Here is a 14267-nt window from a genome sequence, read left to right as displayed (position 1 = left end):
CAGCACGCCCTAGAAATGCAGTACAGGACTCCCAGTTTTGGACTCTTGCCTCTCATTGTTTCTATGGTCTCAAATGCAACAAGTCCAGTCCCAAATGTTAGTTAGTTGTGAAAAAAAACTCTGACTTCAACTTTCAGGACTTATTTGCTTGTAAAGGGATCCAAAACATTAAGCCAGCCTAGGAAATTGTACCGTCCATATTTTATTCAATATAATTAGATATTTAAGTGTAGTACCCATAATTTCCATAAAATACAATGCAAATTACAAATTAATCCTTACTATAAAAACATATAAGATGGAAGGATTATACTTGCTTTTCTAGAGAGACTTCAGTGTAGATTGCAATGAATCTTTTGTATCAGGGAACATTTTAAGAGACCTTGGAATTTTCTCCAGTGTATACCCAAGTTTGGAGTCATATTAAGAAACTTAGTTTAGATAATCTGGTTAGCCCAGTTAATAACATTCCTAGCAGCTACCGTTAGGTGCAGAGTAACAATTTAATAATGAGGACAAATATCCAAGTACTATTTAATTTATTTATTTATGCAAAAATTTGTAAATCATGAAGTAAAGTCCTCAAAAAAAGCCATAAAACGTAGATTTGTTTTGTTATTTTTCAGAGCATATGCTGATGTATTCCAATTTGACAGTACAATTTCATTTCTACAATATATTTATTTAATTTTACTTTTGAAACACAGATGTAAGATTGTACTTAGATTAAAATAAAGCCAAAAGTACACAAAGAACATAAAAAGCTAAGTTATTACTGGGTAATAGCTATTGCATCTGTGTCCCAGAGGTTTGAACTCCTTCTATTTAGCCCTCTTATTTCTCTTTTTGATTAATTCTTTCATATCCCACAATGCTGGGAAATAATTCCCTAGAAAATATGCCACCGTTAGCGCTAGAGCATATGTTTGCTTTGCAGACTCCTTTTTTCTTCAGTCCATAAAAATGAAGACTGTCACACAATTCTCCCCAGAAGTACCTTTAAGTTTTTATCATGTGTTATTGTTTCTGCCTTTATGTTTAATTGAACCCATGTCAGCATTTAAAATTTCAGGACACTGGCTGCCACTACCAATAATATCCTCATACATGTAAAGGTATAAAGCAGTGGTCGGCACACTGTGGCTCGTGAGCCACATGGGGCTCTTTGGCCTCTTGAGTGTGGCTCTTCCACAAAACACCGACTTCTGCGCATGGGCCACGAAGTTTCAATCACGCTATACATGCGTGCCCGCACGTGGTATTTTGTGGAAGAGCCACACTGAAGGGGCCAAAGAGCCGCATGTGGCTCACCAGCCACGGTTTGCCGACCACAGGTATAAAGTGTTCTCATAGCAAAATGTGGAAACTGTTCTGTCGTTATTTGCACACTACAAATAATACAGAAAAATTAGATACCATGGGGGCAAAATGCATTCGCCTCCTCCAGGTAACCCTTCACTGTCCCGGATAGAGATACAGGCATCAGGGAAATTCAGTTAAAGTGATTGCATTTCCCAATTTTATGGTTCTAGTGCACTCAGCACTGTTCTCAGTTACACTTTGAAGTCCAATCAGGGGGATGACTGGAGCAGAGCCGAGCATTCGGGTGGACCCTAGAGTGAAATTTCTCCTCCACATTCCTGGGCCAGCTACTAGGAGGCATGCACCTCTCCTGACATCTGTCTTTAAAATTTTTTAATTGATAAAACAACATTTTTGAACACTACTTATTCATCTATTCTCTTTCTTTGTTTCTTCTTTCCTCTTTATTATTATTATTATTTGCTTTCTTCCTTTCTGTAGAACAGGTTTGTGATGATTCTTTTGATATGTGCCTTTCTATTGCCCACTTCACTCACATTCTCATAAGAGCTATTGCCTGTCAATGTTGGCCACCTGTGGGATTTTAGGCAAGTCTGGATCCCTTGCCCACAGCCTCTACCCTTCATAGCACACCTGTGCTTGTGCATCAAGGATTTCTGTGCTCTTAGGTAGCACATCAGGCTTCTTTGAGAAATATAGGTTAATAAAGATGCCTTATTTTTATTATTTCTAATGTATTTTAATTGGGGTTAACATTTCATGTACTGACATCATTTTCTCTTTTTATTCCTTTTGTTTTGTATCGTCTAGAGAGACTCTATTCATGGTTTCTCTGTCTTTGTCTTTGTTCTCTCCCTCCTATTCTCCTTCCCTTCCTCCCTCTTCCCTTCCTTCTTATTTCCATCTTTTTCCTGGATGTATTCAAATTGCCAGGTTTCTTACAATCAAGGACTCCTTTAATTCTTGCCCTAGCTGTACAAAGTAACCAAGAAAAAGCACAAGAAAGATATAAAATTCAGAACATATGGATTAAAATCTATATCTTAGACTATAACAGCTTATCTATGAAGGTTTTAGACTGCCTTAATATATATTTTTCCACTAATTATACAGGTTGAAGTCTTTAAACAGAATACCCACAATTTAGTTTATTTCTGAATGTGAAGCTGTGAATATTGAAACGTGAAGAAACTCGAATCACTGCACGTACCAGTAAAGGGCAGATGAGTACAATACAGTGAAAGCCCTCAGACACAGGAGGAAATTCAGAGGAAACTATTACACCAGGCCAGGACCCTTGGAACAAACAACAAATTATACCCACGATGGTGTACTGCTTCTGTTACTGCTGTTTAGTGAATGAGGTGTTTCACTTTGAATGGAAGTTTTACCAGGTGCAAGGAGTCATAAAGTGATTAAAGATTTTGTTTATTCACATGTGCTATTTTTCCATCTTTTTCCAAAGCAGGCAGTTCACTGAACACATGGCACAAGCTGATCAGCATTCAGATGAGTGGAGGACAATTTAGAAACCCTCTTGTCTGGAGCTTCAGAACTAGTTAAGAAAAACTGATTAAAATAAAAAAATAAAAAACATTTAAATTCTGTGTCAAGGTTCTTGAATGAACCACACCCATAGAGTGTTATTGATACTTCAGTTTTTATTTCTTTGCTTACCGATGCTGGTGAACTTATTCAAGCATAGGATCTAGAGATTAATTATTTTCCCCAATATTGATTGTTTTCTATGATGTGCCTTTTTGAGGTTTTTCAAGCTTTTTTTGTTTTATTTTTGTAGCAAAAACCTCTCCTTTTCCAGTCACATTTCAGAAATCATGTTTAATTAGATTACACGATTAAAAAAACAAACACAACTTGAGAAAAACAGGTTGGGGAACAAGCACAACTGACTCACGGTGACTGCGCAGTTCATTTGGCAAAAACAAGGACAGTGAGCCCCACAGAGAAGAGCCCCAAGTGCCAGGGCGTGAAGAGCAACAAGTGCATTTTTCTGTTTTGTTTTTTTTAAAATATATATTTTTTATTGATTTCAGAGGAAGGAAGAGGGAGAGATAGAAACATCAGTGATGAGAGAGGATAATTGATTGGCTGCCTTCTGCACGCTTCCTACTAGGGATTGAGCCCACAACCTGGGCATGTGCCCTGACCCAGAATCCAACTGTGACCTCCTGGTTCATAGGTCAACACTCAACCATTGAGCCATGCCAGGTCGGCACAGCAAGTGTGTTTAACAGTGAGAATGAAGAATGTTCACTGATTAGGTTGCTGGTGATATGAAGGTTGCTTAAGAGAAATACTATTATAGCAACTAGAACCAGTCATATCAACACTATGAGCTGTGCAGTTGGTCTGAGTTACTTCTTTAATTCCGAAGCCTCAGACACCTTCCTTAGACCTTCTTCCTTAGACACCTTCCCACTACCCACGTCCCCACAGGAAATTTTAAAAGATGCATTTGCTAAAATATTTGGTATTAATTAGATAATGTGAAAGAACTGGGGAGTTCCCGTTACCTGTCATTTTTAAGTAGAAGCTTTTGGCAATAATGTTCCTGTTGGTGTTTTTTGTTTGTTTGTTTGTTTTTTAACTCCTAAGTGACATCTTTACAATCCAACTATTTAGAACTGCCTGGGAAGCTCAAGTAACTTCTTGTATCACATGAAACAGATGCTTACCTATTTGTTTAGCCTGAGGCTTATTTGTACTGCCAGCGCCTACCAAAGCCCTTATAGGGGACTGTCTTCACGGTGACATGTAAAAACATTGAAATGAGGTTGATTAAGAACAATATTGTGGATAGAAAAATCTCATTCACAAATTTAAAGATTTATTTAAATACTGTCAGTGTAAAATTATTATCTGGAAATTTCAAATATCTGTACACATATACTTTCAGACCCTTTGTGTGAGGAAAAAAAAGCTCATCGAATGCATGTTTGGGGCATCATCACCAGAAGTAGAATGTTAGGATATAAAATAAATTTCTGTTAAGATAAAAGTATCATGAAAAATTACACCTTACAATTTTTAGGTACTTTAATTTTCTCTGATTACACATTTTCTTTATAATAATTGTATTAAAGATACTGGTTTTATTCTCTAGAACAGGCGTCCTCAAACTTTTTAAACAGGGGGCCAGTTCACTGTCCCTCAGACCATTGGAGGGCCGGATTATAGTTTAAAAAAAAACTAGTTGGCTGCTAAGCAACAGGCAGTGGCGGCAAAAACACCCAGCGGACCAGATAAATGTTTTTGGTGGGCCGCATGTAGCCCGCGGGCCGTAGTTTGAGGACCCCTGCTCTAGAAGGACAGTCCCGGTGTTCAAGTGAAATATTCATTTACTGAAACTGAAAGGTGGTTGTAGCTTGGTTGTTCTTTCTTTAAGAAATGTGCTATTTTTAGTCTAAGCATGAACCTGGGAACATATCTAATATACAAGAACAGCAAATTCTTCAACATATATTTTTAGCAATTCCAGTTTCATATTGTCTAGCATGTTCTTTTATTATTTAATCTTTTATCTAATACTTTTATTTTTTATATAAATACTAGAGGCCCAGTGCACAAAAATTTGTGCACTCAGCCTGGCCTGTGCCCCCTCACAGTCTTGGACCCCTTGGGGGATGACCACCTGCTGGTTTAGGCCCGCTCCTTTGGGAATTGGGCCTAAGCCTGTAGTCAGACATCCCTCTGGCAGCCCAGGAGCCGTCAGGGGGTGGCCACTTGACAGTGGGGAGCAGGCCTAAGCTGCAGTTGGGCATCCTTAGCACTGCTGAGGAGGTGGGAGAGGCTCCCACCACCACCGCTGTACTGGCAGCCATCAGCCTGGCTTGTGGCTGAGCAGAGTTCCACCTGTGGGAGCGCACTGACCACCTGGGGGCAGCTCCTGCATTGAGCATCTGCCCCCTGTTGGACAGTGTGTGTCATAGTGACCAGTCATTCCCGGTCTTTCTGCTGTTAGGGTCAATTTGCATATTACCCTTTTATTATATAGGATAGAAGCCTGGTGCATGGGTGGGGGCCGGCTAATTTGCCCTGAAGGGTGTCCTGGATCAGGGTGGGGGTCCCACCGGGGTGCCTGGCCAGCCTGGGGAGGGGCTGATGGCTGTTTGCAGCTGGTCACACCCCCTTCAGGGTGGGGGTCCTCACTCGGGTGCCTGGCCAGGCTGGGTGAGGGGCTGATGGCTGTTTGCAGGCTGGTCAAGCCCCCCCACAGTGGGGACCCTCACCCCATGGAGGTTTGGCCAGCCTGGGTGAGGGGCTAATGGCTGTGTTCAGGCTGGCCACACCCCCTTTAAGGTGGGGGGGTCCCCACTGGGGTGCCTGGCCAGTCTGGGTGAGGGGCTGAGGGCCGTTTTCAGGCTGGCCAAGCCCCCTGGTGACAGAAGCTCCCAGCCTCTCCTTTTTTTCTTTTTTAATTCTGGGATTTATTTACCTTCTATAATTGAAATTTTATTGCCTTCAGTGGAGCTCAGAGCCGGCTCCTAATCGCTCCAGCTCTGTGGCCACGGCTGGCTGAATGTGGGTATCTGGGGTTTATTTATCTTCTATAATTGAAACTTTGTTGCCTTCAGTAGAGCTCAGAGCCGGCCAGGAAGCTTGGCTTCCTCCATCACTGGAGCAACTAAGCCTCCTGCTCGCTTCAGCTCCGTGGCTGCCAGCCGCCATCTTGGTTGGGTTAATTTGCATATAGTCACTCTGATTGGCTGGTGGTCGTGGCTTAAGGTGTAGCAAAGGTACAGTCAATTTGCATGTTTGTCTTTTATTAGATTAGACTAGAGGCTTGTTGCACAAAATTCATGCATGGGGTGAGGGGTGGTGGGAAGGTCCCTTAGCCAGGCCTGCACCCTCTCTCAATCCCGGACCCTTTGGGGGATGTCCAAATGCCAGTTGGACATCCCTCTTGCAATCTGGGACCGCTGGCTCCTAACCACTGGCCTGCCTACCTGATTTCCCGTAATCACCTCTTCCCCCCCCACCGCGGCTTCATCTGAAAGGATGTCCGGAATGATGTCTGGAAGGTCATTCAGTTGTCTGTTCTAATTAGCATATTACACTTTTATTATTATAGATTAATAACCCTACTTATTAAAAGAGAAAAATGAGTACATCAAAAGTCTCCATTCACTAATACTTAATAGTCGATTTAAACAAATTGCCTGTGTTTTGTGCAAATTATGGAAACATTGGTAGGCAATATGATTGCTATAGATTATCATTATTTAAGTACTGCATATTTATGTACTACTTTAATGCAATCTTCAAATCTGTATTTTTATATAGCAACTCACAAACTGTTGCTTGTATGTGTGTGTCAATAATTATGAAAGAAACAACCACTGATAGATTTTAACATGATTTTCCTAAGAATAAATTATGAATCAGGCATCTATTTTTCTTACTAGATGATCTTGTTAAATTAATTAAACTAGGAAACCATCAGACTGAGTTGGCTTCAGTGCCTTAGCAACCTACTTAAGCAAACCAAAACCTAAGCCTGTTTTGTCTCAAGGTTAAGAAATCAAAACCTAAGGACAATCACAGACAGCCAACTAGGCTTTTCGAAATAATGCAGCCAACTTAAGCTATAGCCACTCAAGTCATGCCCTGGCTCTGCTTCCACCTCTTTGCTATCAAAGTCTCTACCCTAGCTCCTGCTGTTGGGGCATTCCTAACTACTTTTGATTTGGTGCTGCCTCATTCAAATTGATTTTTGCTCAAATGAACTCTTAAAATTTCAATATCCCCCACTTTATCTTTTCACAGTCTTCAATTGCCAAATGTTTCCCAGAGTTTCTTAAAAAACTAAATCTTCCTCTTTCACTTCCCACATATTACAAATTAAAAAAAACCTGAATGATTGCTTTTATTTAAATATAAGAAAGTATTTCCTTTTTCCATACTGTGTGTGTGTTTGCATTTTATGATTGGAGGTGTTTTTTGTTTTGTTTTTTTATATATATACTGACACCAGCTACCAGTCAAACCCACCCTTGAATGTTTTACTTAAGCATATCATGACTTCCCTAACAAGCTTGAGGAAGAGAAAAATAATTAGCTATTCATAGAGCTACTTTTAAAGCTAATTGCTTGTTTAATGCTATCTTTTGTTTAAATTACAACCATAAATAATTTTAAGTATGTTATTATATACCTATGTTTGAAATGCTTATGCACTGTATTTTATACTAGGGAATGAAGCTCAGAAAATGCTTTTATATGTAGCAGTACTATTGATATCATTGTAATTACTAGTTATTAATAATATAAAAGGATCAAAGGGGGAAGGAATCCAACAAAAGGAAGATAGATGCATACCCAGTATAGTTGGGGGGAATAGGGAAGATACTTGCCTGTCAATCAAACCTGGGGACAAAGATGGTTGGCCAAAATGGGCGTGGCTACTGCAAGTGTCAAATCTTTGGGAATACCTAATCCCCTGAACAAAGGAACTCTCGCTCTTGTTGCTCTTGTTGTGCTTAAACCTTGGCTTGTGGGTTCTTTTGCTCCCACTTCTTTGCATTCACCACTCTGGCCCATGACCCTGTGAACCCCCCCACACAAGGGACTAATGGACTGCAGTGGGGAAACACAAGCTAAACCAGCCGGATACTGGACTGGACCAGGTTTCAACATGCAAGGAAACTCTGGACACCGGCTCTAACGAAGCCCCAGTTACACTGCTTCTATGGCTGGACTCAAGGAAATGGGATTTTGGAAACCCAGTGGTATAATCCCATGAAAATAAAGCTTTCTACTATACCTCATCCTCCCTTGGAGGCCTCCTGAAATTCTTATTCCAACGTTACCCCAATAACCCCATACCCCACAAGCAACCAGGGCAGACGAGCCCCTCTCCTATCCTGTAACACCACTGCATTAGATGGCCATACTTAAAATAATTTTCCTGGAAATTATCTCTTCCCCCACATAGGATATTATTTGCCAGCACTGATTTGAGGATGAATCTCCTAATTTCATGGTATCGTTACTCATTCCCTACCTTCTTTCCCATTTTTCTTCCCTTATAAAGATGCCCAAACTACTAGAGTTGTAACCTTTATTTCACCTTCAACAGGGTGATTTAGACAAGTTGATGTAGACAAATGGAAAGTACACGATGTTTTGTTGTACATGTGTTGTTTTAAATTTACATAAATGGTATTGTGTGTATTTCATTCCGTTCTTTTTTCACACATTCTTATGTTTAGATAGTTATGTATAAATTCAATTAATCACTTCTGACTCTTAGAAAGTATGCCTACATCTATTATTCAAGGGTATACCCATGCATGCACACACATATACATTTTATATTTTAAAATCTCTATTCTTCTATGGATATTCACTTAAGCTGCTCTTTTTTACTAACATAAACATTCTACACTAAATATATGTATGGCTCTAGCCAGGTGACCATTTGGTTAGAGCATCGTCCAGATACTCCAAGGTTGCAGGTTCAAGCTCTGGTCAGGGCACATACAAGAAGCAACCAATGAATGCATAAATAAGTGGAACAACTAATTGATGTTTCTCTCTCTCTCCCTTCTGCTCTCTCTCTCTCTAAAACCAATAAATTTAAAAAATTAAAAGTATGTATGTGCATTCCTCATTGAGGAATTATGCAAAAGTTTCTTTTAAAAAAATATCCAGGAATAAGTTTCTTCATTTTACTAAGGACTAACAAATTGAAGTGAGTATGCCAGCAGAGGAATACTTCACCAATACTTGATATTATCTTATATTTTTTTGTTTTACCATTTTGACTGAAAATAGCTGTCTTCTTATTTGATTTACATGTATTTAATGATTAGTGAATGTTTACATATTGATCTTTCCTTTTTTTGAATTGCTTTTTAATATCTTTCCCTCTGTTTTCTATTGGTATCTGTATCTCTTTAGTGTGTGTGTGTGTGTGTGTGTGTGTGTGTGTAACCATTTCCCCTGTATATTTCAGACCAGTAGTTGTCAACAGAATGTGCAGTTCACATATTTGTTGTGAAGGCAGGGAGGCCCAAAGACTCATTCAGGAGGTTCACAGGTCAACACTGTTTTCATAAGAATTCTAAGAGTTTCTTTGCCATTGTTATTATGTTAACATTTGCACCAATGCCATAAAACAAACGTTAGAAAAACGGTGGGTGTCTTAGCACAAATCAAGAATGTAGCACAAAACTGTACTAGTAGTCATTGTATTAATTACCATCACATGCATGTTATAGTACAAAAAAAATCTAGCTTATTTAAGAATGCCCTTGATGAAGCACTAATGATTATTGTGTTTCTTAAATGCCAACTCTTGCTGTATATTTAATATCCAGCATGATAAATGGAAATTACACATAAAGCACTTCTGCTGAGTACTAAGTATGATGATTATTTCAAGGGAGAGCACTTGGGAGATTGTATGCGTTAAGAGCTGACCTGTACTCTCCCTTTTTGAATATCATGTTTAGTTCAAAGAACAGCAACAAACTGACTATTCATACCTGGATATATGGCAGGTATTTTCTTGAAAATGAATAAAGCAATCCTGTCATATTAAGGAAAATTGATGGTAGTAATTGTTGCTAGTGATAACATTAGAAATGTCAAGTGAAAGTTAGAATTTTGGAAAAATGTAACCTCCAATGTGAGCTCTATAGTTGCAATACTTAAAGATTTTCTTCTGATGACATTGGTGGTGATATTAATGAATGTGACTTTTTGATATTATATAATAAAATCTGTCATCATTTAGAGAATCTGCATAGCTCAGTGAGCTTATGTTTCTCAAATGCCCAATGAATAATGTTACAAAACCATGCATTGGTAAAAGATCTATACAAAGTGCAAGATAAATCATTGGATTTAAACTTAATGAATATGAAAAGTTCACTGTTAACTTTTCAGATTCCACACTGCATTTAAATTTTAAGAAACTATTACTTGTCAAGTTTTGAAGAAGAGTATTCACACTTATCTGAATAGGTTGTTAAAATACTCCTTCCTTTTCCAACTCTGTGAAGCTGTTGTTGTTTTTTTAATATACTTCAGCCAAAAAATATTTCACAGTAGATTGAATGCAGAAGCAAATATGAGGACCTACTTGTCGTCTCTTAAGCCAGATAAAGAGATTTTCAACATTGTAAAACAACCTCTCCTTGGTAAATTTTTGGTTTTAAACAAAAGAATTAGTATTTTATAAAAATAGGGGGTTTATGGTAAAATGTAATTGCTTTGTTACTGTTATTTTTCATTAAATAATAAATATTTCTAAAATCTGTCAGAATTAATTTCTAATTATGTACATATTAAATATATGTATATGTATATGTATATGTATATGTATATGTATATGTATATTACATGCCTGCTGTGAGTGTATTTACTCTTTGGGGACTTTAATAATTTTTATTAAAGGAATCATGAGACCTAAAGTTTTGAGAACTAATGTATTAAATAAAACTGTCAGTTTTGACGGTACACTTATCTTCTCCCACGCTGTCACCTTTCTATTAATTTTACCTGTGATGTACTTGGTTAAAAATAAATCTTTAAATTTTTATGAGCCAATTCCCTTTACACTTTGTGCTTTTCTGATCTTCTTAGAATAACAGCTTCTTTAACTCTGAGGTCACAAAAATATGCTTCTACATTTTTTTCTATTAAATGAATAGTGTTACTTTTTACATTTGGCTTTTAGTACATTCCAATCCAAATTAATTTCTCTCAATATAGCCAATCAGTTTTTCTAACACCATTTACTAAATAATCTACCCTCTTCTCACTGATGTATAATGCTGCCTCAAGTATGGATATATATTAATATATAGCCTCTTTCTGGATCTTCCTTTCACTTCACATGGATATTTATCTGTTTATGCTAGTACCACATTTTACATCTAAATAGTCTCATGGTTTTAATATATGGCAAAATTCCTTCCATTGTACCTTTCCATTATTCCTTTAGCTATTTATTAGTGAAGGTTTATTTTTCAATGTATAATTTAAAATAAAAACAATATATTTTAGAATAAATTTATCATGACAGAATAGTATATCCTTCTTGATGTTGATGAAAACTGCACAGAATTTACAAATAAAATTGAGGGAACCAACTTATTATGCTGTCTTATTCATTATGCTGTCTTCTATTTTGTCTTTTAGTTAAAAATGTTCTCATAAGACCATAAGAATGATTTATTAGGTTAATTTTATAGATACTTTATCATTACTTTTGCTATTATAGATAACATCATTATCAATGCATTGTTTGCCCTTTACAGTAGTATGAAAAGAAGTATGAAATACACACTGTTTTATTGCTAAAGTCTTAGTGCTCTTTCCGCATTATTTTCAGATAATTGTGGAATAAATTATTTGATTCCACACCAAAACTTGATAAGCAGCAATTCTTAAAATCTTATGGCAACATATCTCTCACTCTTTCATTCTCTCTCTTTCTCTCATCTCCTCCCTCTCCTTTCTCATTCTTGTTTTTTTAACAATTGTATAGTATTTTATTTTCTGGACTTTTCCTTAATGAAATGACTTAGACCCCTATTGATAGACCTTTTAACCTATTTGAAATTGTGTCCTATTATATATAACACTGTGGGAAACAACTTTGTATCCACATCAATTTGGTTATGTGTGGTTATACTTGTAGACTACATTTCTAAAATGAAATGCTGAGCTTAGGAAAATGTGCATTGGTCATTTTGTTTCATGTCACTAAATTGTTCTTCATGAGAGATTGTGTTATTTATACTCCCACCAGGAATGTACAAGCTTTCCTGTTCTTCTATACTTTTTCTAATAGTGTATAATCCTTTTTTTGCTTTTTTATTATGTAAAGTGTGACTTATAGTATCTTGAAGTAGATTAAAAGGCAATGCTATTTTGCCATAAAATACTGTTGGAATAGGATAAAAGGGAATTACTTGCAGCATGTCTTGTGGTGGAGATGTTTCTAAAATCATTCTATAGCTTTCGTCCAGGGCTTAATTTATTTCTCACAGAAATATAGATTTCTCACATTAAATTTGAGTATGACCATGACAGTGAAATCTTAGCCTTTTATATTGAGGTCCCAACACCTAGTAACTGTTAATAACCCCGTATTCTAGAAATCACTTTTAAAAATTATTATTTTTTGATTGTTATGCATCTATAATTTAAGCTTTAGAAAATTAATCTATGGTTCATCAGCTAAAACTCTGGCAGAGATAATTGGGCTATCCATAAGAGATATAAACAAGATAACTGAAATGAGATCAAAGATAATTGAGAAAGGGATGATCAGCAATATCGTGTGGAATTTAACTTCTAAAATGGGAGGAAAAATTATTAAAACTGTCCACTATTTATGTTATATATATATATATATATATATATATATATATATATATATAAAGGTTCATATTATGAAGAGTCTCATAAAAAGAAAAAAGAATGTCATACATAAGATATAAGATACTGGGAGAATATTTCTCTTCCATAACCATGTGATAATTTACCTAACATAGTAAAAGAAGTATCTTTCAGAGGTTATCTATTCCAAATTTCACTGTTAAAATTCTAAAGTCAATCTTTAAAAAAACTAATAGATATAAATGTTAAGAGTAATAAGTAAAATTTACCTTTATGGTGGATATTCGCTTTTTTGAGCCTCCAAACAATATTTTTACATAAAATGTATTTATGTAAGTAAATTTGATGTCTGAGTATTAAAATGAGAAAAGCAAAATTGGATTTCAGAATCAACTCTCTTAATATTATTGGTGAAAAAGGGGGACCACAGACCCAGAATTTAAATGCAAAAATGTTGTTTATAAGGTCTGCATTAAAAGAGTCAGAGAGAAATATACTCACCACTGGGAGGCTGGGGACTCCCTTGGCCAAGTTCTTTAACTCATCAAAATTCCAGGTTTTCTTTATACGTAAATAAGACTGAGGATCGCTCTGTGAGTGAGCGCCAGACCGTGAGGAACCTCATGCCATTCAGAGAAGGAAGATGAGACTAGGAAACTGAAAATCAAGAGGAAGGCAGACCTTACCATGTTGGCAGATTTTCAAAAGCCTAAACGGGTGCTGCCTACATGCAGGATTCAGGATTGCCCACAAGACACTAACATATTTAAAATATATAAATCCAAGGAAATAAAACATTGTAAGCCTTTTCATAAGTCATGGTGTTTGTCTGGAGTGGATTGCTTTCTTAGTTCCAATTTTCAACTTTTTGAATATATCACATGAAGATAGGTAGGTAAATAGATACATAGATAGGAGAGATAGAGAGAGAGAGAGAGAGAGAGAGAGAGAGAGAGAGAGAGAGAGAGAGAAAGGAAGGAAGGAAGGGAAGGGAAGGGAAGGGAAGGGAAGGGAAGGGAAGGGAAGGGAAGGGAAGGGAGAAAGAAAGAAAGAAAGAAAGAAAAAGAAAAGAAAGAAAAATAAAGGAGGGAGGGAGGGAAGAAAGAAAATTGATTACAGAGGGGCAGTTTCTTCACACACACATTCTATCATTTCAAATAGTAACTCTCAGAGTCTTATTAGAAAGTGAGAAACCCTAATCACATGAATCTGAAGATTGTCTGTTTTTCTCTGGAAAATGGTCTCTGAATTATTAATATAGTAAAAGACATTAAAATGTTTTGATTTGTTGTTGGTAGAGAGAGAAGCTTTACAATTTTTCTAGAACATAGAAGATTTTCCATGCAGCATAAAGGCATTTTAAAATGAATGACACAATTTTTAATAATTTCCAGATACGAAGAAAATATTTTTGTTTTATGATTTAATTATCATACAATAATTGCCAAAATGAGCTCCCCTATTTAAATATCAGAATAATATTAGAATTGTTATTACAGTGTTACTCCTGCAGCAAACTATTGTTGGGCGATTTATAATGGGGAGAAAATATGAAGAGAAAATACCAG

General features: G+C 36.7%; 1 protein-coding gene across 1 annotated transcript in view; it reads left to right on the top strand.

The window, feature by feature from the left end:
* Positions 1 to 14267, top strand: part of EDIL3 (EGF like repeats and discoidin domains 3) — a 411761-nt gene that overhangs the window by 285050 nt on the left and 112444 nt on the right. The gene's annotated exons all lie outside the window — the stretch shown is intronic.

The sequence above is a fragment of the Myotis yumanensis genome, unplaced genomic scaffold, assembly GCF_028538775.1.
Source record: "Myotis yumanensis isolate MYYU_CA2020_CCGP unplaced genomic scaffold, mMyoYum1.0.hap1 SCAF_4, whole genome shotgun sequence".
NCBI classification, from domain to species: domain Eukaryota; kingdom Metazoa; phylum Chordata; class Mammalia; order Chiroptera; family Vespertilionidae; genus Myotis; species Myotis yumanensis.
The sequence above is the reverse complement of the archived record's forward strand: the minus strand, read 5'-3'. Positions and strand labels throughout refer to the sequence as shown.